General features: G+C 35.4%; 1 protein-coding gene across 17 annotated transcripts in view; it reads right to left on the reverse strand.

Moving 5' to 3' along the window:
• The window catches only part of LOC101955320 (transmembrane protein 45A), a 135,758-nt gene that overhangs the window by 107,537 nt on the left and 5,737 nt on the right, over window positions 1–22,484 (reverse strand). For 10 of the 17 annotated variants that reach the window (XM_078044390.1, XM_078044387.1, XM_078044383.1 and 7 more), the window contains one exon: window positions 2,852–2,937. The gene's annotated coding sequence lies outside the window, so the exon portion shown is untranslated. Of the gene's footprint in view, window positions 1–2,851; window positions 2,938–4,081; window positions 4,188–5,050; window positions 5,561–22,484 lie in introns of those variants that run through there. The other 7 variants (XM_078044379.1, XM_040270470.2, XM_040270468.2 and 4 more) reach the window with 2 other exon arrangements.

The following is a 22,484-nucleotide window of genomic DNA, read 5'->3' on the forward strand; positions in this document are numbered from 1 at the left end:
CAAAATAGGTTTTTTTTTGTGGACTGAAGTGTTGTCAAATTCTAGAATTGAAAACAAAGCCAATTAAGATCTTTAAGCTGAACTCTGTAATTTTGTCTTTTGACAGATCTTAGATCTCCTCCCCAGTCCTGATCTACCAATCTCCCTCTAATTTGGAGTATAGAATCATCCAGTTGCTAAGTCAGTAATTTCACCTCTGAAAACTAGTTACTTCTTTATTCCAAGTCACCACTATCTTTTACTCATATTATATAATAGCCTCCTAATAATGGGCACCCATCTAAGAGTGGCTATCACAACTGTAATTAATAATTTGGATAATTTTGTTCAGTGTTTCTCTATTCCTTTAGACTATATGCTTCATAACATCAAGATCTGTGTTGACTCTGCTGGTTCCCAGCACCTTGCCTTGTTCACAGCATGAATGAATAAATATATACTGAATAAATTAATGTTAAAAATGAAAAAGATAAATAACAAATGGTACAAATGTTTATTCTTATTAGTAATCAAAGATTATATAAAATAAATTAACATACAATTTGACCTTTCGTGCTTCCCTTTTTAAAGTTGGTTTTTGTTTATTTTTATTTTGTTTTATGAGGGGTGTGTGTGTGTGTGAGTGTGTGTGTGTGTTGTTTCAGATGGGTCTTGCTATGTTGGTTGAGTTGGACTTGAACACCTGGACTTAAGTGATCCCCCTGCCTCAACCTCCTGAGTAGCTGGGACTACAAGTTGCCCGGTTTAAAGGTTTTTTAATGGTTCCAACACTGACAAGAGTACAGGGAGACAGAAACCATCATCCCTTACTAGTGGGATTATAAATGTACATATCCTTCCTAGAAAGCCTTTAGCAATGTATGTCAATCAGCTTAAATTATTCACCTGCTTGGAATCAGCCATTGGACATTATTATGGGCTAAATTGCAATCTCCCAAAATTCATATTCTGAAGTTGAGAATGTGATTGTGTTTGGCCTGTAAAGAGGTGTTTGAGTTAAAATGAGGCCCATTAGAATGAGTCTTAATCCAATCTAATTGATGTCTTGAAAGAAGCTAGAAAATGCAGATATATGGAAAGATACTAGGTGCTTGCTCACAAAGGAAAGACCATATGAAGACTCAGTAAGAGGCAGTTATGTGCAATCAAAATACAGAGGCCTCTATTTTGAAACCTTGATCTTAGATTTCCCAGCCTCCAGAACTCGAAGAAAATTTCTGTTAAATCACCCATTCTGTGATATTTTGTTATGGCAGCCCTAGTAAGCTAATTCACATGTCTAAAAACTTATTCTCAAACAATCTGATATGTGACTAGAGATTTGTAAAGCTGGTACTTACCTGAGGTAAATCTGTGTTAGTATACTTGCTATAATCAGTCATGGTACTAGGTGCTGTGGATAATGGGGAGAGCAAAATGGGCTCAGTGTCCCCCTCCTGGAGGTGGCATTCATTTGAGAGACTGGCATTTAACAAACAGGTCATATTCTTACAAAAACAAAAAGAGAGTTCAAGGTATCATAATAAGACAAAACATGTAAAATTATGTGCACTTGGATAGGTATTGGGAGTCTGGGAGGCTCAAGGGAGAATTCTGTGAATGTGTGATGATTGAATTATAATCTGCAGGATGAACAAGGGTTAACAGAGGAAATTCCTGACATGGAAGGAAGCTCTGGTAAGGCCAGGAGTTCAGTAGGTCTAAGAGGAGGAAAGAAGCCTGGAATAGAGAAACACTGAGGAATTTCAAGTAGTACAGTAAGATAAGATTGGCAATGTTAAAGCATACCAAACCATCAAAGGTTTTCTCTGTGATTTGGGATTGTTTCCTTCCATCTTTTTAGTTTTTCCTAGTTTTTTACAGTAATTTTTTATTATCAGGAAAAAAGTTACTTTCAGTATTTGATACTGGGAGTGAAATATAGATGTTTGTTTAAATATCTTCTTCCAATGAGAAGCCCAAAAAGAAAGCCAAGAGTTCTTCCTCACAATCTAAGATATACTTAATATCTCCTTACATCAGAAAGGCTTTTCAATCTATCTCTGCTTTGGTATGTGACTTCATGGAAAATGTGCTAAATAGAGAACTTTAATTGGTTACAGGGAGATGTTCCCATTTTTTTAAATATTTACTTGCTATGCAAGCACTTTTTTGCAATTTTCATGAATTTCAAATATAATTTCCCTCAGCAAGGCATAAAATGATGTCTTAAATAGCTTAAAATAGCCTCACCTATCTTTCCCCCATGCTACTGGGCTCCTAGGCTGCAGTATGCAATGGCCACTGCCTGTGGGCACAATGACTGCCAAGCACACCAAATCTCAAGTCAAAAAAGTGCTATAAGCAGCACTTTTTTGTTTCCTTTGTGTTCTCAGAACAACAATCACTATCAGAGAAAAGTTCTATGCACTACACAAAGTCACAGGTTCTCATGTAAATAGAAATCATCTTCCAGAAAGAGAATCTGTATGCTACTCTAATGGTAGATGTATGTTATACATTTGTCCAAACCCACAGAATGTACAAAACCAAGAGTGAATCCTAATGTGAAATATAAACTCTGGGTGATAATGATGTGTGGATGGTTCATCAATTATTATCAAATACACTACTATTGTGGGGGATATTGATAAAAGGGGAGGATGTACATGTGTGGAGTACAGGGTAAACAGGAAATCTCTGTATCTTCTACTTACTACTGCGGTGAAACTAAAACTGCTCTTCAAAAAAATTTCTTTTTAAAACATGTCAATAACATGAAAAGGAATGGGGGGAAATTGGTTATAAATATTACCATCTCAAGAGCTCAATTTCTCAGGCTGGGGATGTAGTCAAGCGGTAGCGCGCTCACCTGCCATGCGTGCGGCCCGGGTTCGATCCTTAGCACCACATACAAACAAAGACGTTGTGTCCGTCGTCATGTATGCCTAAAAAGAACTAACAAAATAAATAAAATAAATAATAATAATAGATAAATAAAGTAAAATTTATTAAAAAAAGAGCTCAATTTCTGGATGTACTTTATTCTGGTTTTAATTGTAATCACTCTTCAGTTGTCTCCCTCTTGTCCTTCAGTAAATAATTAAGAGTGAGGTGAGACACAATGATGGAAAAGATCCAAGTGCTGGGATCATAAGACTCATATTGAGTTTTGGTGCACAGGGATGTATCAGACACTCTGGGGATCATGTCCTTGACCTCTAACCTCAGAATAAATTCTACAAAAGAGTCTTTCTTCCCATTTGAAAATAAGAAAAATGAATCTTAGGGAGGCTGAGTAACAAATAACTTTTTAAAGTAAAAAATAACTTTTTAGAGAGATAAAGTGACATGCCTAAGCATATGACATTTTATTTCTGTAATAGCAATCCTAAATTTTTCATCTTTAAAAGCAACAACAATTTCATTCTATTTCTATGTTAAACTGCTGATGTGACTCTTAACAAGGTACCAATTTTAATAAAATTCCATTTTAAAAATATAATCATAATTTGTAGGTCTTTAAGAATTGGTCTTAAAAAGTTTATGTAAGGAGTACTTTATAGTTGAAAGCTATCATTAAATAAAGGACTATAAATGAGTCAACTAGCTATATATAGAAACAGCATTAGGGAAACAGATTCAAGTATCCAACTGGTTAGACAGCTGCTCTTTCAGATATAATAAAGAAAAGCTTAACACCAAGCAGTGAATATATCCTACTTAAAAACAAAAGGATGTCTGAAATTAATCAGTAAAATAATATTTTCTAACATGAGAAATGAAAAGACCCTGCTCAGACAACAATTCAATGTAAAACTGTCACCAAGATTCTATCATAAACAACAAGAACAACAACAACAACAACAACAAAAAAAAACAAGCTAAACAAAGGAGAGGAGAGCTATAAGAAGAAACTCCTTGGGGTTTCTGAGTACCATTCTTCAGGTACTTGGAATCTTCTCTTATCCATTATCCAGTGATCATCATTCTAAGGTACAGTTATAAAAAAATACTAGAACGTAAGCATGTAGTAGTCAGCTGAGGATGCCATAACATAATACCACACACTGATGGTCAACCAACAGAAATGTACTCTTACAGTTCTGAAGATAAGGAAGTCCAGGATCAGGGTTCTTGCTGACTGAGGTCCTGATGAGCACTCTTTACTTACAGATGGCTGCCTTCATACCGCATCCTCATGTATTCTAGTTGTATGTGTGGGAAGAAAAAGACAGATCTCTTGTGTCTCTTCTTATAAGGTCACTAATGCCATCAGACTAGGAACCCAACCCTCATGACTTCAAATAATCTTAATTATTTCCCAAAGGCTCCATGTCCAAAGACCATCATATTAAGGATTAAGGCTTCAACATACAAACTTGAAGAAGACACACACTTAGTCCATAACATATTGAATGAAAACCTTCAATATAAAATTTCCAACTACCTTCTCATCGTAATATGAAAGAAACATGGAGGATAGTGAAGGGTGAAGGGTAGTAGTTGGATAAGAATAATAACGTAATGTTTCATGATATAGTAGGGTAATTATGGTCACCCTATATAAACAATTAATTGTATATTTCAAAATAGCTAGTAGAGAGGATCCTAAACATTCCCAAAAAAAGGAAATAATAAATGTTTGAGGCAATGAATATGCCAATTATCCTGATATGATAATTATATATCATATAAATGGACTAAAATATCACATTGTACCATATAAATATATACAGTATTTTGTGTGAGTGTAGTGCTGGGGATCAAACCCAGAGCCTCAAAAATACTAAGCGTATCCTCTAACACTGAACTATACCACCAACCAGAACAATTATTATGTTGATTAAAAATGAAAAAAATATTTTTAAAAGATAATGAGGAAAAGGTACGGTTAGAAAAAAATACTAGAACATTAGGCAGTCATTAACTAAAAGCATTAAGAAAAAGGTTTTCTGAGTTTCAACATCTCTGATATTAATAATAAGTGCTTAATAAGTACTAGGCACTGTCCTAATCACTTATATGTATTACTCAATGAATTTTCACAACACCCTTTGGAGATACATACCATTATCACCCATTCCATTTACGCATGAGGAAATTGAGGCAGAGAGAGGCTAAGTAACTTGCTCAGTTATACTGCGAGCGAATGAAGGATATAGCTCCAGAGTGCTCCAGGGCTAGCTCCAGAGTGCTTGTTCTTAACAGCTTCACTCTGCTGCCCTACTACCAAGTCTTCCACCTTATCCTGTAGAAGACAGAAAAGTCTACACCTTATGCTAAATCTTCCTTTCAGAGATGTCATTGAAATGCTATCATTACTTTTATTCCCTTGGATTTAGGTACTGCTTCATTAAAATTAAATACAAATTTAATATAAAATTCAAGAAGCCACTCACTGCCAATTATAAAACATTATACTACTCCCTCACTCCTCAGATTTGTGAAAAATTTTTCTAAGGGGGCCAAGCCCCAGCCCATCCCTGAAACAACTACAGGAGACCACCACTGTAGTGCTATACTGTAAGAAAGAGAGTGTGTAATCACATCAGGTTAATCAGATGAAAACCAAAATTAAAAATTTTCACTACATTAAATTAGACTATGGATTAAAAATATAAAAGGGGAAATGTGATTTTAAGAAAAGAAAATCCTTGAGTTTAGATAGGTAGAGGCTTATTTTGTTTCCCCTTGAATTATTCTATGTGGGCAAGTACATGCCATGTCGACCTTGGAGCTCAAAGCAGCACTGACAGGATCTGTTTGGAGATGCCAAGCCTTAAGCAGTGAACTCAGCTCCTCCTCAAAGAGCTCATTCATTTGGCATAACCCTATCTTCCACCCGAACAATGTGTAGAACAATGCTCAGAGAACCAGTGGAAGGAGACAATATCTAGAAAGTTGAATTAACTAACTAACATATTAAGGTGAAGGAGACAATGATTAGAAAGCTGAATTAATGAAGGTATTAAACTATACTTCCAATAAGCAGAATGAATAAATGATATGGAAACTTTCACTTTAGTTTTATATTTTTGTGATAATGGAGAAGGAAGACAGATATATTCAATAGCAAGAGAGACTTCACATTATTCTTTTCATCAAGGACAACAGGACAATAAAATTCGTTTTAAAAAAATTCACTTTAAATCAGTAGTTACCGATTATAAAGAGTTTGTAAACTCCATAAGTAAACACATGCATGGTGGTCTGATAATTGTAAAATCTGTTGTTGATTAAACAGGTTAATTCAAGCAAAAGTTCAAAACTGGGACAAACAGAAAAATATGTGCATAGAGAAAGCACATCATTTACAAATATTATACAATACAAAAGCTGTTATCCCCTAAGAACATAAGGTACACAATAATGAAACCTAAAAGCGAATTTTCTAAGTAGGATTGATTATCTGAGTTTTAAAACCTTATAGATGCTAAAGTTAATTCAAAAAATTTCATTTTGTAGAGGAGCCACTATGGTGGAGTAGAGGGAAGCAGTACCTTCCACGCCTCAAAATCAAAGCAGTTGGAGAATAGCTACTCAGCAAAGTGGATAACCGAGGGAATTCCCTAAAGTTCAATATTGGACAGTACTGACTTGAAGAAACCCAGAAATTCTAGTCTTTGGAACAGAGAGAAAAAGTGCCCAGTTGCCACAGTGGCACCAGGGCATGGCAGAGATAAGGGGAAAAACAAGGGAAAGAGAGAGAGACATGGCAGACAAAAGCTGCTATGGACATGGCAATCAGGAAGCAGAGAGAGTGCTCAGCTTACCAGGGGAAAATATAAGCTCCAAATTACACCCCCTGTGACCTTCTTCCCATAGTCACACCCTACCTGCCTATAGATACCAGTTATTCCATATCAGTGTACTAATGCACTGATTAGGTTACACCTCTCTAATCATTTCTCCTCTGAAAATTATTGCATTGTCAAACACATGAGCTTTTAGGTGCTATCTCTTAATGAGGTTCTTGAGATCCATGATGGAGTGCAAGGAGAGTTCTGCTTCAGCTTGACCCTGGGGATGCATTAATCAATCTAATCTGTCCAGAGTAGACTCCAGCCAATGATACTTTCTATTCCATGCCACCTTGTGCTTGTGAACAGGGAAGCTGAGAGCTATTTTAACCAACTGAAGTCCCAGGTCACAGCAGCTGGCAGCCTGCTAAGCAACAAAGAGTGGGAGGGATTATTATCACCCAGCCCTCTGTAACAGGTGTTCATAGCCCAATAAGATATGGCAAGAAGTGGGTGTCATGTGAGGCCCAGGTAGGTGTGTAAGGGAAAGCCGTAAGGGGTGCGAGTGAAGCAAGGAGCAGAAAGACAATTCCTGGGAGATTCAGGAGTGCATGTGCACTTCCCTGCTTCTCTGAGATCCATCCTGCCTTGGTGGCCCACAGCCAGGTGACAGCTGGGCCCACCGCCAAGTGCACCTGGGGCGAGGAAGTATACTTTAATAGGATGCTTCTTTTTTCTTCACCTAGGGCCTAGGCTGACAGGGCATTTGCAGAAATGCCTATGTATGTTTACTTACAGGTTACTGCCCACTGTGGAAGACCCAAACTTAAAACAAACTTGTTCCTAGAGATATATATTCTGGCCTACACTGCAGTCTCTGGCATCCATTCATCTTTTTTTATAATTATTCTTCAATTCTTTATTTGGTATTTCATTACCTAACATTGTCTTTGGAGTCAGTTGCTAGTGACTTATGAACCTCAGGAGAAGTCATGTTGCCTTATTTTTTCATATTTCATGTATTTATCAATATTTACTTATCTATTGGGTTGAATTTTTGAAAAATTATGGGAACCACCTATGCTGAGGCCTACACCTCATAGGTGTAGTGTCCACAGTATTTGTGTTATTCCTCTCTGTTTATGATGTAGATGCACATGTCCAGGAATGGATCTTCAGGCCACCCCATTCATGCTTACTCGGGCTGATCATTGGCTGGGGATTTTTAATTTCCCCTATTATTAGTGTTAAAAGTTTTCACTGAAGTTTGAGTTGGGGTATGTGTGGAACAGGTGTGCTATCTCTTAGCTGAGCTGGGAGTGTAGCTCAGTGGCAGAACATCTACCCCCATCAACTTGAAGTGTCACATTCTATCCCCAGCACCTTGCAGAAAGGGAGAAATACACAAAAGCAACAATAATAAGCAGTAGTGAACCAGCATTAAACAGCAGTTGTCATCTATGACATCCACAATGCTAACAGCCATAGAAATAGGAGTGACAAGGGTGGAAATTATGTAAATTGATTAAAAAAAAACCATCAGCAGCATTTTATTTGGAAGTTCCTATTTATTACATAGGTTACTAACTTCCTCTCATCCCTACTCCTCCCCCAAATCCCAGAAAGGTGAAAGGTGTTTTGCTTGTTTGTTTTTTAATGTACAAAATTCTCTCATCTAATTTTTCTAAAGTCTTGGGTTAAGCAAACTTAAGCAGTGCTTCTCCTTGAGAGTACTGCTTTGAAGGAGAATGTAGTCTGTCCTTGTGCTCACTACAGACTTCTACCCTTCCTGGGGAAAAAATGGTCAATGCCTCTGATTCCTTTTAATAAATTCCTTTCTCAATTATTAAACATTATCATTCCACACTTGGCACCTTCTTAGAAACTTGATTTTTGGGTGCATTTTTCATTTGACAGTCCCTGGAAGCTGACAGCCAAAGAATTCAAACCAGGTAGTATCTATCAGCCTTGTTAACTCTGTGCACACCCTATTTAGTCTCCTACATTTGTTCCTCCAGAGAATGTATGCATCTCTCTATATTTTCCCTCTCAAAATCAGAAGATAAACACTGCTGTTTCTGATGCTTAAATATCCCACACAAAGCCACATTTAAAAGTGATCAGAGCCTTGTATGGTGACGCACACCTGTAATCCCCGCTGCTCGGGAGGCTGAGACAGGAAGATTGAAAGTTCAAAGCCAGCCTCAGCAACAGCAAGGCACTAAGCAACTCAGTGAGACCCTATCTCTAAATAAAATACAAAATACGCCGGGGATGTGGCTCAGTGGTAGTAAGAACAGAGTTTAATTCCCAGTACCAAAAAAAAAAAAGTGGTCATAATCACTTGGCTGATGAGCTGACAGTCATTGTGGGAACCAACTATAAGTGGCTGCAAGGCAGCAAGCAGAGTTGGGAAAGTGGGAACTCATAAAGGACACTGATAGCCTGATCCAGCAGGCATTTGTGGGGTTGAGCGTGCTTGGATCAGCAAGACTGAAACAGAAGCAGAGAAATTACCCAGACCGGGCATACCAAAGATTAAAAGAGTCACCTTTGTTTCTGGAGGCCCATAAAGGCAGCTGCTAAGAGGCCAGAAACCATTCAGGCAGATGCATCTGCACTCCAGGTCTGATCCTGGTGGAATACATGAGACCTGAGGAGGGTTAGAACCCCTACTCTGAGAGGAAATTTCAAGATGTCCCTGAGGCCTAGCTATCCAGCAGAGATCAGCATCTGTCCAGAAACAGGGTGGGGGTGGGGGCGTTGGGGGGGGTGGATCTAATCTCAAATACCTTTTGACAAAATTACAGAGAACAGCCAGAACTAAACCCCAGCTGTCAGAACTTCCCATTTAGAACTCCTCATCAGCTCTACTCTGAAAGTACATCAATTGTTAGTATTCTCCACTCTATTCTATTCTATACTGTGAGATGGGAAAGTGAGAGCTACTACAACCAGCTTTGGTTGTAGGTCACAATTACTGACAACTTGGTGAAAAACATAAAAGAAGTGGACTTAACAACCCCCATCCCTTGACCCAAGGGCTAAAGAATCCAAAATAAATGCAAGGATGGCACAATAGAATAAGCAATGAACATTCATAATTGCCAATAATTTTGACAACCTAAGCAGAAACTTTCTTTATCATTAAGAGTTTTTCATATTTTCCCTCTTTTTAATTTAAATTTTAATTATTTCATTTTAATTTTTTACATTTTGTGTGAAGACGTATTGTGTGTGTGTGTGTTCTCACTACACTGATAGGTTCAAGAATATATACATGCATATATGCATACATACAACTATATCATTTTTCTTTTATTTTACTTGCTTTTTTTCTCTACCAGTTTGTTATTCAGCCTTGTTTTAACTTTGGTGTGGTAAAATTTTATGTGGATATGATTGGGTTTGATTTTCTGTTTGTTTGTACCTTTTATATATTCCTTTTATTATTCCTTCTTTACTTTCTTCCCCCTCTAATTACCAAATTTTCTTGTTCCCTCCTCCTCTCATTTACTTTTAATTATTTTTTAACTTCTCTTTCTTTATAGCCACCAACTGTTACCTCTATCCTTATTCTCCTCATTCGCTTTTTAAATATTTTAAAATTTCTCTTCCTACCTTATTTTCTCTTCACTTAAGAAACTGTAATTTTGCTGATAGAACTATTTCATTTTTGTAATTTCTACCCCATTCATGATGTTGTGATTATTAATGCATTAGATGATGTAGTTGACATCTTCTGTTTAATATTTGATTTAGTTCACAGCTATTTATTGTTGGTGCTGATGTTAAATGCTGACCCAAAATTCCTCCTCAAATGGAAATTAGTGTTATAGATGTCTTAGTAGGCACCAGTCATTTATTTTAAGGTTGTACATTCATTGCTACCATTATTGCTATTCCTTGCTCCTCTGCCTCTAAGAGGGGCTTGAAAGTGATTGGGACACCACTAGTTCGTAGGGAAAAGATCCTGCTGCTGAACTATATTCACAACTCAGTCAGTAATAGTAAATCACTTCAAATGAACTAGGTCCGTCAGAGCACAAACAATATATCAAAACATAGAATAGGGCAGGAAAAAAATCCCAAACAAATGACCAGCCCCCAAGTAGGAACAGCAAGAGGGAGATCTCTGGTTGCATTCCTGGACATCTATTTACATAGGAAGAAGAAAAGAAAAATCTCTGAAAAGAGAAATCCATGACAAAGGACATACTCATAAAAGAAGAGGAATCTATCTCAATAGATGTGCAAGCCCAAGACCTCTGAAAACATGAGGAAACAGTCAAAAAATTCTTCCCCCAAAATTTACAATCCCCAAAGAAACCCACAGATATGAAAATAGATGAAATTCCAAAGAGACGAAAAACTAATTATTAAAATATTCACTGGGCTTAAAATATAACTAAGGTATGAATGAAGAAAGCAAATACAAAAGGTGAAAGGCCACTTTGAAAAAGAAATAGAGATAATGAAAAGAAACCAATCAGAACTCCTGGAAATGAAAGATAAAATGAACCATATTAAAGTCATTTGAAAGTATCACCAACTGATTATATATGAAATAGAAATTGAGGCTTCAAAAAGAACTTCAGGACTTTTAAGACAGGGTATATGAACTTGAATACTTAGTACTCAATAAAGGACAAAAATAAAAGATCATGATCATAATATAAAAAAAAACTGGGACAATATAAAGAGACCAACTTAGGATAGAAGAGAACATGGAGACAGACTAAAGGCATCAAGAAACTTTTCAGTACAATGATAGCATAAAATGTTCTTAATCTTAGAAATGAGGTGGACATCCACATACAGGTGTCATACAGAACCCCAAATATATGAGATCAAAAAGAACTTCTCCAAGACAGAGCATAATCAAAATGACTAACACAAAAATAAAGAAAGAATATTGAACATTGAGGGAAAAAAAGTGTCAAGTCACACATTTAGAGGCAAACTAAACAAGCTCATTTCTGACTTATCAACGCAGATGCTAAAATCAAAGAGGGCTTGGAATGATATTTTAAGCTCTGGAAAAAAATTGCAAGCTATGATGATACATTCCATAAAAGCAATCTTTCCAAGTTAAGCAGAAATAAAAACTTTCTATAAGAATAAGCTAAAAGAATTCATAACTTCTAAGCCAGCACTACAAAAATACTTATAATACTTTGTCTCAAACTCCCATATATAAAGACACAGAATGACAGAGTGAATTACAAAACGAGATCCAACAATATGGAATTTGCAAGAGACTTACCTCATAGGCAAAAACATCTACAGGTTGAAAGGTAAATAATGGAAAAGAAAATTCCATGCAAATCAAAAAACAAGTAAAAGCAGCTATTCTCATATTTGACAAAGCAGATATCAAGGAAAAGCTAATATGAAGAAACCAAGAAAGTCACTACATACTCCTAAAGGAAACAATTAGTCTCCAAATATCAATGAATTTAATTACATAAAAAATACTTAAAAACATTAAATTCCAGATTAACCCTCACATGATAATACTGGGTGTCTTCAACACACCCCTTTCACCAATAGACAGGTCATCCAGACACAAAAACCAATGAAGAGGGCTGGGCACGGTGGCCCACACCTGTAATCTCAGCAGCTTGGACAGCCTCAGCAACTTAGTGAAGCCCTAAGCAACTCAGCAAGACCCTGACACATTTGTGGAAAATTTCTCCCCAAAACAGATAATTCACTTTCATCTCAGCAGCTCTTTTCCAAAAGATACCATATTCTAGGTCACAATGTAAATCTTAGCAAACACAAAACAAAAAAATAACAACAACAAAAATACAATCCCATGCATCTTATCAGATCATAATGGAATAAAATTATAAATCAACACCAAGAAAAATTATAGAAACCACATAAACACAAGGAGATTGAACACTACTCTTTAAGATAAGAGATGTGTCATCAAAAAAAAGAAATAAAAAAATTCTTGATATAACATCTCAAAATCTATAACAGTATGAAGGCAATAATAAGAGGAAACACAACTGAGTGCCTATACTAAAATACAGAAACATCTGAAATATATAACCTTAGTTTACCTCATGACCCTAGAAAAAGGAAAAACAAACTAATTCCCAAATCAGTACAAGTCCGAAAATAATTAAGATCAGAGCTGAAATTAATGAAATTGAGAATTAAAAATACAAAGGATCAATGCAATAAAAAATTGGTTCTTTGAAAAGATAAAAAGATTGATAGATCCTTAGCCCAAATAACCAAAAGAGAGAGAAGACCCAAATAAACTAAATTAGAGATGAAAAAGGAACTATCACACAGTCACTTCTGAAATTCAGAGGGTCATTAGAAACAATTTTGAAAAGTTATACTCTAATAAATTAGAAAATATATAAGACATTGAGAAATTTCTAGATACATATGACCTGCCCAAATTGAAACAGAAAGATATAGAAAAATTAAACTGACCAATATCAAGCAATGAGATTGAAGCAACAATTAAAAGTCTACCAGAAAGAAAAATCTACAACCAGATGAAATATTAACTGAATTCTATCAGGCCTTTAAATAATAATTAATGGCAATCTTCCCCAAATTATTCCATAAAATAAAAAGGGAGGGAACATGCCCAAATTCATTCTATGAAGCCAGTATAACCCTGATACCAAAATCAAAGATACACCAACAAAAGAAAACTATAGACCAGATATATTCCATGTATATATGCCAAAATATGTATATACTTTTATGTATATCTAAGAAGAATATATAAAAAATTTAAAGAAGAAAACCATAGACCAATATCCCTAATGAATACAGATGCAAATATCCTTAATAAAATATTAGCAAACTGCATTCAAAACACATCAAGAAGATAGTACACCACAATGAAGGGGGTTTCATTCCAAGGATGCAAGTTGGCTTCTACCTATACAAATTAATAAATGTAATTTAATATGTAAATAGAATCAAGGACAAGATCCAAAAAAGGCCTTTAACAAAAATCAAGTAACCATTCATATTTACTATGCTGGAGGAACTAGAGATAGAAGGAATATACCTCAACATTATAAAGGATATATAGATATCAAGGATACAAGATCAATATTCAAGTTTTCCTATATTATAACAGTAGATCTGTTTAAAATCAGAAAAACTACCCCATTCACAATAACCCCCCAAAAAATCTGGGAATAAATCTAACCAAGGAGGTAAAAGACCTCTACAATGAATACTATAGAACACTGAAGAAAGAAATTGAAGATCTTAGATTTGGTGGGGAATCTGATACTTTGGTGGGGAATACATTGAATCTATATAACACTTTTGGTATGTAGACATGTTGGCAATATTATTTCTACTTATCTAAGAACATGTTCCCCACCAAAGTGTCAATACCATTCTTTACAGAACTAGAAAAATCAGTACTAAAATTCATTTGGAAGAATAAAAGATCCAGAATAGCCAAAGTAATCCTGAGCAAGAACAGTGATGCTAGAGATATCATGATACCTGATTTAAAATTATACCACAGAGCTACAGTAACAAAAACAGCATGGCACTGGCATCAAAAAAGACATGAAGACCAGTAGAAGAGAATAGAAGACAGAAACACAAACAACATAGTTACAGTGCCTAATAGGTGTTGGAGAAATCATGGCCCTTTCAACAAATGGTGCTGGCAAATTTGGATAACCATACATGGAATAATAAAACTAAATTCCTCTCATCTTGCACAAAAGTCAACTCTAAGTGGATAAAAGACCTAGGAATTAGACCAGAAACTTTGCAATTGCTATGGGGTCAATATTCCAACACATTGGCAGACGTATCAAGTTACTTTCCAAGACCCCTAAAGCTCAAGAAATAAAACCAAAAATCAGTAAGTGGGACACCATCAAATTTAAAAGCTTCTGCATAGCAAAGGAAATTATTAAGAGCATAAAGATAGTGCCTACAGAATAGGAGAAAATCTTTGTCAGCTACTCCTCTAATAGTGGATTAATATCCAGAAATATAAAGAACTCAAAATCTTAACACCAAAAACAAGCAAACAAACAAAAAACCTAAATAATTCAATTACTAAATGGACAAAAGAACTAAACAGACACTTTAAAGAAATACAAATAGACATCAAATATACAAAAAAAAATGTTCAGAATCCCTGGAAATCAGGGAAATTCAAATCTATCTCACTCCAGTTCGAATGGTAATCATTAAGAATATAAAAAATTAAAACTTTTAAAAAAGAATACAAATACTAAATGCTGGTGAAGATGTGGAGGAAAAGGTACATTCATGTTGTTGGTGGGTCTGAAAACTAGTATAACTACTTTGGAAAGTAGTATATAGATTCTTCAAAAGACCAGAAATATAAACACCATACAACCCAGCTATCCCACTCCTCAATTAACTAAAAGAACTAAAATCAGTAATGTTATGGGAATACAGCCACCTCAATGTTTATAGCCGTACAATTCACAATAGACAAGTTATGGACCCAGCCCAGGTGCCCCTCAACAGATGGATGAATTAAGAAAACATATACATACATAAAGGAGCTTTACTCATCGATAAAGAAGAATGAAATTTTGACATATGCCAATAACTGAATAGAACTGGAGAAACTCATGCTAAGTGAAAAAAAGCCATACTCATAAAATCAAAAGTCAAATGTATTCTCTCAACTGCAGGAGCTAGAATAAAGTAAGTGATGGGATGGGTAGGAGAAGAGATGGATCTCACTAAAATAACAGAAAGATCAGGTAGAATAGAGAAAGGAGACTGAAGGGGATAGAGGAGGGATAGGGAAAGGGAGAAAATGCAGCATGAATTTGACAAAATTGTGCTGTGTAAATATATGAACATCACAATGAATTCCACCTCTATGTATATCTATAAAGTACAAATTTTAAAATAAAAATAAAAATAAATAAATCAGGGCTGGGGCTATAGCTTAGTGGTATAATGCTTGCCTAGCATGAGTGAGGCACTGGGTTGGATCCTCAATACCACATAAAAATAAATAAATAAAGTGTCCATCTACATCTAAAAATATTTTTTAAAAATTAATTTTAAAAAATCCAACAAAGACTAGTGGAGTAGACAAAGACATGGGGAGGGAGCAGAGGAGAAAAAGTAGAATGGGGACTAAAATTGAGTGAATTAAATTCCATGCATGTATGATTATGGCAAAATGAACTTCTCTATTATGCATAACTATAATGTACTAATAAAAGAATTTGAAAAATATATTTAAAAGTAAAATTTTAAAAATAAAAATTTAAAAAGCTCAAGCTTGAAGAAGGAGTAAAATTACAGGCTAATAGCATGGAAAACTATTCAGTGAAATAATAACAAAAAATTTCCCAGCCAGGCATGGTGGGGTATGCCTATAATCCCAGGGGCTTGGAAGGCTAAGTCAGGAGGATCCTGAGTTCAAAGCCAGCCTCAGCAAAATCAAGGTGCTAAGCAATTCATTGAGACCCTGTCTCTAAATAAAATACAAAATAGGGCCGGAGACATGGCTCAGTGGTCGAGTGTCCCTGAGTTCACTCTCTGATACCCTCCATAAAAAAAAAAAAATCCCCAAATTTTGGAAATAAGAAGACTACTCAGATACTGGATTCATTTAGAACCCCAATAGAAACAACCAGAGAAGAACATCTTCATGACATCTTATAGTTAAAATGCCAAAAATTCAGTATCAAAAAAGAATATTACAAGTTGCAAGAGAGAAATGTCGTTGCTCATAAAGATGAATTCATCAAAATAACATTTGATTTCTCAGTAGAAACCTAAAATCCAGAAGGGCATGGAACAATGTATTTCAAGTCCTTAAGGAAAACAACTGTCAACCTCGATTGCTATACCAAGCAAAGTTATTCTTCAGAATCAAAGTAGAAATCCTTCCAATAAAAGCATAAACAAAAGCCATGCATTACTGACAACTAAGCCAGCAGTTCAGAAATATTCCACCATGTGACCTGTTCCAGGAGATTCCTGCTGGGTGCCATGACTAGGATGATTGTGAAGTGGGCTTTATTCTCAGCCCTGTTTTCCAAGAACTGAAGATTATTTCACATGGCTATTGAAAAAGTTCTTCTTTCAGAAGACTGACCAGAAATGACTTCAGAAATGAAAATCAACTAGCAAGAATACAAGAGTGAAAAAATACAATCAATAATGCCTTAAAAGAAATAGAAGATAAAAATATTTTTTAATGAAAAAGAAATGAAGGAGACAAGAAGAATTCAAAACAACTGGCAAATATGGAGACATATAAACAGATAATTAACTTTCTGAAAAAGAAAGCCAATAGAAGAGAACAGGACAAATACAAGTATTCAAGAAAAATTTCCTGAAAAAAGACCTGAAAATACCTATTGAAAAAGTATAGTGTATATTTTAGAATAGCAACCCCAAACAACTACCATCAGTACATGTTCTAGCATATTTACTGAAGTTTGAATTAAAAATTCCTTAAGGAAATATAGATGGACAAGTTATGGACCCAGCTCAGGTGTCCCTCAACAGATGGATTAATTAAGAAAATATAGATGGAGAAAATAGAGAAAATAAGCTGTAAAGGATATAGGTGATTAGATTATGATTTTGCAAAAAATGCTTTGTCAAACATACTAATTAAGATACCAAGAAAACATTGCTTTGGAAGTATCATTGTCATTAATCATACTGTCAGCACAATTATAATAAAAAGTATGCACATACACAAAAAGATAAACACAGAGAGAAAGAAAGTTTTATATCCTCATTCAATTGACTGAAAAGACCTAGAAACAATGATGTATCCAAATGCAATGAGCATCTCTAGCACCCAGATTATGGTCCCCAAATGCCATTTCTCACTAATCAACAATGAAAGACAAAAGTAAACAAAAACACAAAAACAAAAGAGGATTTCTTAAAGAAAGGTATTAGTTTTGGTGTGTTGTGGATCAGGAATGACCTTGGAAGCTCCTGACACAACAGAATGCAAGGAATCTATTAATGATTACTAGTATCTTTCCAAAAAAACTCAGGAACTAAAGTAAGACAGTTGGAATTTCAATTTCCCTTTGTCAAAGCATTCTAAGTAATAAATTAAAGCCAGATGATAGAATTAGAATACTATCATTTGGGGTGCTCCATTTACTTAGTAAACATTGTCAGTGACTCATTGACCTCCATTGAGTTAGTGGCTGGTTGTCATTAGAGACAACCAGATGTTATCTGCCTTCTACATTCTTGTGAAGGAATCAAACCTGAATCTATTCCAGACTCTAGATACAACCACCAATGCACATTAAAAGACTTAGAAAATGTATTTTTTTTTAAATATACAAGACTAAACCATGGTGTCCAGAGTTGTATATTTGTGAGATAACCTGATTAGGGTGAGGGTGAGGGTGAGGGTGAGGGTCAAGAATACAGGTAAAACATTATAGTATCTCAAAATTGTAGTGACTTATGAGGGAATTTGGACACTTGGAGTTCAATTTCTGGATGTGATGGTGACCTTAGGGAGTTATCCTTCTACTAGGAGGATGTAAAGATTAATTTGAATTATACACTTGACTTGTAAATTTGATTATTAATTGTAAACTTGAATTGTAAAATTGGATTAAGAGATAACAAGGATTAGGAGGTTTATGGGTATGTCAGTGAGGGTGTGTCTAGGAATGATTAGCATGTGAGAAAGCCAAATGAAACGGAGACCCTCGCTAAGCATGGGCAGCACCAATAAATAGGATGATGGCTTGGATGGCATAAAAGCTGGAAGAACAAGGAAGCAGCAGCAAATGTAAGCTCCATTCATCTTAAATAGGTTCTTGATTGCTGCTGCAATTAAGAATATCAGACTCTGGTTTGTTCACTCTTCCAAAGTGGATTCTCCAGAAGCATTCAGTATCAGCATCAATGATCTCTCTCTTGTTCTGGGGCTTCAGCCTCTTAGACTGCTTAGCTACTGGTTCTTCCAACTTTCCAGCCTGCAGACAGCCATTGTGGACTACCCAGCTTCTGGCTTAATAAGTCCACCTTTTAAAATTATACTTCCTGTTGATTCTGTTCTTCTAGAGAACTCTAATACAGAGGATTTCATGTAATTTTCACTTTTTGCTATTATAAACAATTATCCCTAAACATTGTTGTTTTGTGAAGGGTTTTTCTAGAATTTACACCTAGAAGTGTAAATTTCTGGATTGGAGGTATCTGAATTTTCAATTGTATTGAACACTAACAGTTGAGCAAAAGAGCCAGGTACATCAAAAAAAAAAAAAAAAAAAAAAACCCAGTTGCTCTAAGTAATTCAACCAATGTCCAATTCCATTTCCTGACATCCTTCTACCTGATACTGCCAGATTTTTAAATTGTTGCCAATATTATAGGTACAAAATGAAATCTCATTGTTGTTTTAATTTGTATTTTCCTATTTATTAGTAAGGTTAAAAATATTTTACATATGCATTTGCTGTTTGCATTTCTTCTATGGATAATTTATTTATATCTTCTTGCTCATTTTCTCCTTTTCTTATTGATCTATATCAGTTCTTCACATAGACTGTATATTAACCTGAAAGTTTTATTCATCACAAATATCTTTTCCCAGTGTCTTGCCTTTCAACTTTTTGTTTCATTTGTTTTAAGTTAAAAATTACAATGTAGCCAATTTTGTTTTTTTACAAGCTTGTGCTTTATCCTAACACAGTCCTTAAGATATTTATTTACATTTTCTTCTCAAAGTTTAAAGTTTTTGCTTTCTATATTTAGATTTTCAATCTATTTGCCATTTTGTTTACAGTATGAAGTAGGATTCCCCTTTCATTTTTGTTATTTAGATAGCTTTAATAGTTTCCCATTGCTACATATCAAGTTGTCACAAACATGATATTGGGTAGAATTCACCATTAATTTTTGCTGTGTATCTTTATTAATTTCATGTTGCTTTATATCAAATTGTTACAACCTTAGCATCTTAATACAAATTTAGTATCTTGATAGTCTTCATCACATAGAATTTAAACACAAGTTAATTGAGTCCTCTATTAAGAGTCTCAGATTGAAATGAAGGTATTTAAAGACCACAGCCTTAGTGCACTAGTTGGGAAAGTTTGATTTCCTGCAGTTGTAGGACATTTTTCTTGCTGACTATTGACAAGGGACCACTCTCAGCTCTGAGAGTTCCTTTCCATAGGCGGTTTGCTGTTTCACAACCATGAGGAAAAATTTTTCTCATTCCCAATCTCTTTGGCTTCTTTTAAAGACACTCTTGATTGGGTCACATACACTCATGATAATCTCCCTTTTTATTAACCTTGTTTAAACCATCTTGAAGCCTCCATATCAACCCATTCACCAGCTGAATATCACCGAATAATCTCTATTGCTACCAGTAGAGAAGAGTCTATCAAGCCCTCTCCAAATTCCTCAGCAACAAAATTATGAGATATAATAAAATAATTGTTTTAATCAAACAAATTTTGAGGAAGCTTGTGAAGCTGTATTAGATGAATACTACATAAGAACAGAAATTATTCTTTGTAGTTTTTTTTCATAATCAAACAAAATTGCATCTCCATCTCATTGTTGGAGTTGAAGCTATTTTCCACTAGTGAGGAAAACAGCAAAACATAAAAGATAGAAAAAAAGCACAGCCTAGGGGCTTTCGGTTTTAGGCCTAGACTAATGCAAAGATCAGGACTGCATAACCAGGGACTAGTCTATGAAGAATGAATTAGGGGATGCGGTTGTGGCTCAGTATTAGAGCATTTGCCTACCGTGTGTGAGCCCTGGGTTCTAACCCCAGCGCCACACACACAAAAAATAAATAGAATTAGAAGACCAGGTGCAATGGTGTATATCTGTAATCCCAGCAGCTCAGAGGCTGAAGCAGGAGGATCACAAGTTCAAAGCTAGCCTCAGCAACAGCAAGCTTCTAAGCAACAGTGAGACCCTGTCTCTAAAGAAATTACAAAAAAACCTGGGGACATGGCTTAGTGCCACTGAGTTCATTCCCTTTACCATACACACACACACACAAAAAAAAAAAAAAAAAAAAACAAATTAGAGGGCTGGTGTTGTGGCTCAATGGTAGAGACTTGCCTAGCATGTGCGAAGGACTGGGTTCAATTCTCATCACCACATATAAATAAATAAAGTTCCATCAATGACTAGACATCCATTTGGGGTGGATACACCACTTCTAGGCCCATCACTTGACCAGTATCTTCACGAAAATCAGAAAAAGGAGCATCATACTCCAGGTAGACCCAACCTGACACAAGACTATGAATAGCAAAGTGCAGGTTGGACCTCAACCCTCTCTTGTCCCAGCATAATGAGCATAATCCATATTTGGGGTAAAATTGGGAGTTCATAACCAACTTGATTCTAATGTATGAAATATGATATGCCAAGAGCTTTGTAATGTTTTGAACAACAAATAAAAAATGAGCATAATCCATATGTAATATTTTTATTAATTATAATACAAAGAAATATTTCTATATTTGTGAATGACGCAAATTCTTGTGAGTGGCAATGAGTTAAGTTAATAAGGATTGAAAGATCTTATAAATCTGTGTAAATAAGCAGAAAGGAGGCAAATGAATGTATAAAATATACATATGAGTTATGTCGCAGTGAAGGAAAGGGAACTATAGTTACTAAAGATTATCCCCTGAAAATAAATGCAGAAACTTCTAACACCAAAAAGATCAGCCACTTTATTGAATCATGACATAACATTCCCCCAGAGCAGTAAAGCAGTACTTCCCACTCAACTGATAGTTTGACAGAATTGAAAAAGGTAAAAACCATCAGGATAAGGAAAAAAGTAACAGTATGAGGAAAACTGCTCAGGAAAACAGAGAATTCTACATAGGACAAAGTAGGATACAAAGCACAAACCAATCAGGTCCCTTTGTAAACAGTTGCAGTTGTGGTAGTGGGAGCATTGACCACAGCATGCTAGGGACTGGAGCTAGCAGCTACAATGGTGGGTGTAATGGAAGCAGACTATTTCTGGTGCAGCAGTGGCAAATGAGTTTGTTTTTAACTGATACCAGTGGTGTTGGTCACAATGGTGGCACAAGTTTTAATACTGGCAAGAGTAATAGAAAAGCAGTAGCAGTTAAGAACTCTTTATGCTGCATTAACCATGTTTCAGGTTTTGCGATGGGTAGAAAAATAAGTTAATAAGCACTAATCATAAGTCCAATCCTGTAAAAGATGCAGGAGAACAAAGATGACTAGAATATGAATCCCATCCTTCAAGGACTCAGAATTGAAGACAGGTAGCATAAATGAGAACAAATAATTGCAGCAATGTGATAATTGTGGGGAAGAAATATATACTCATGTCTAATGCCATAATCTGTTTTCTGCTGCTATAACAGAAGATTACACACTCAGTAAGTTATAAAGAACCTTCCTAGTTTGGAGGCTGGGAAGTCCAAAATCAAGGTATAGGTGGCTGGTGAGGCTGTCTTCCTATACCATAATATGACAGGAATAGGTTCTTGCATCACATGGCAGAGCTCAGTCATTATTCCTCTTCTTATGAAGTCTCTAATCTCATGAGGGGGAGAGAGACACCCTCATTACCTCATCTAACTCTTACTTCTTAAAATCCCATTTCCAAATACTACCAAGATATGATTTTGGGGATTATATCTTTCAACATATGAATTTTGGTGGACACATTCAAACTACAGCAGATGGTCCAATGCAAAACAATATATACTTTTTCTCTGACATATAGGATTAGAT

This window comes from Ictidomys tridecemlineatus, chromosome 3, assembly GCF_052094955.1.
Source record: "Ictidomys tridecemlineatus isolate mIctTri1 chromosome 3, mIctTri1.hap1, whole genome shotgun sequence".
Classification (NCBI taxonomy): Eukaryota; Metazoa; Chordata; class Mammalia; order Rodentia; family Sciuridae; genus Ictidomys; species Ictidomys tridecemlineatus.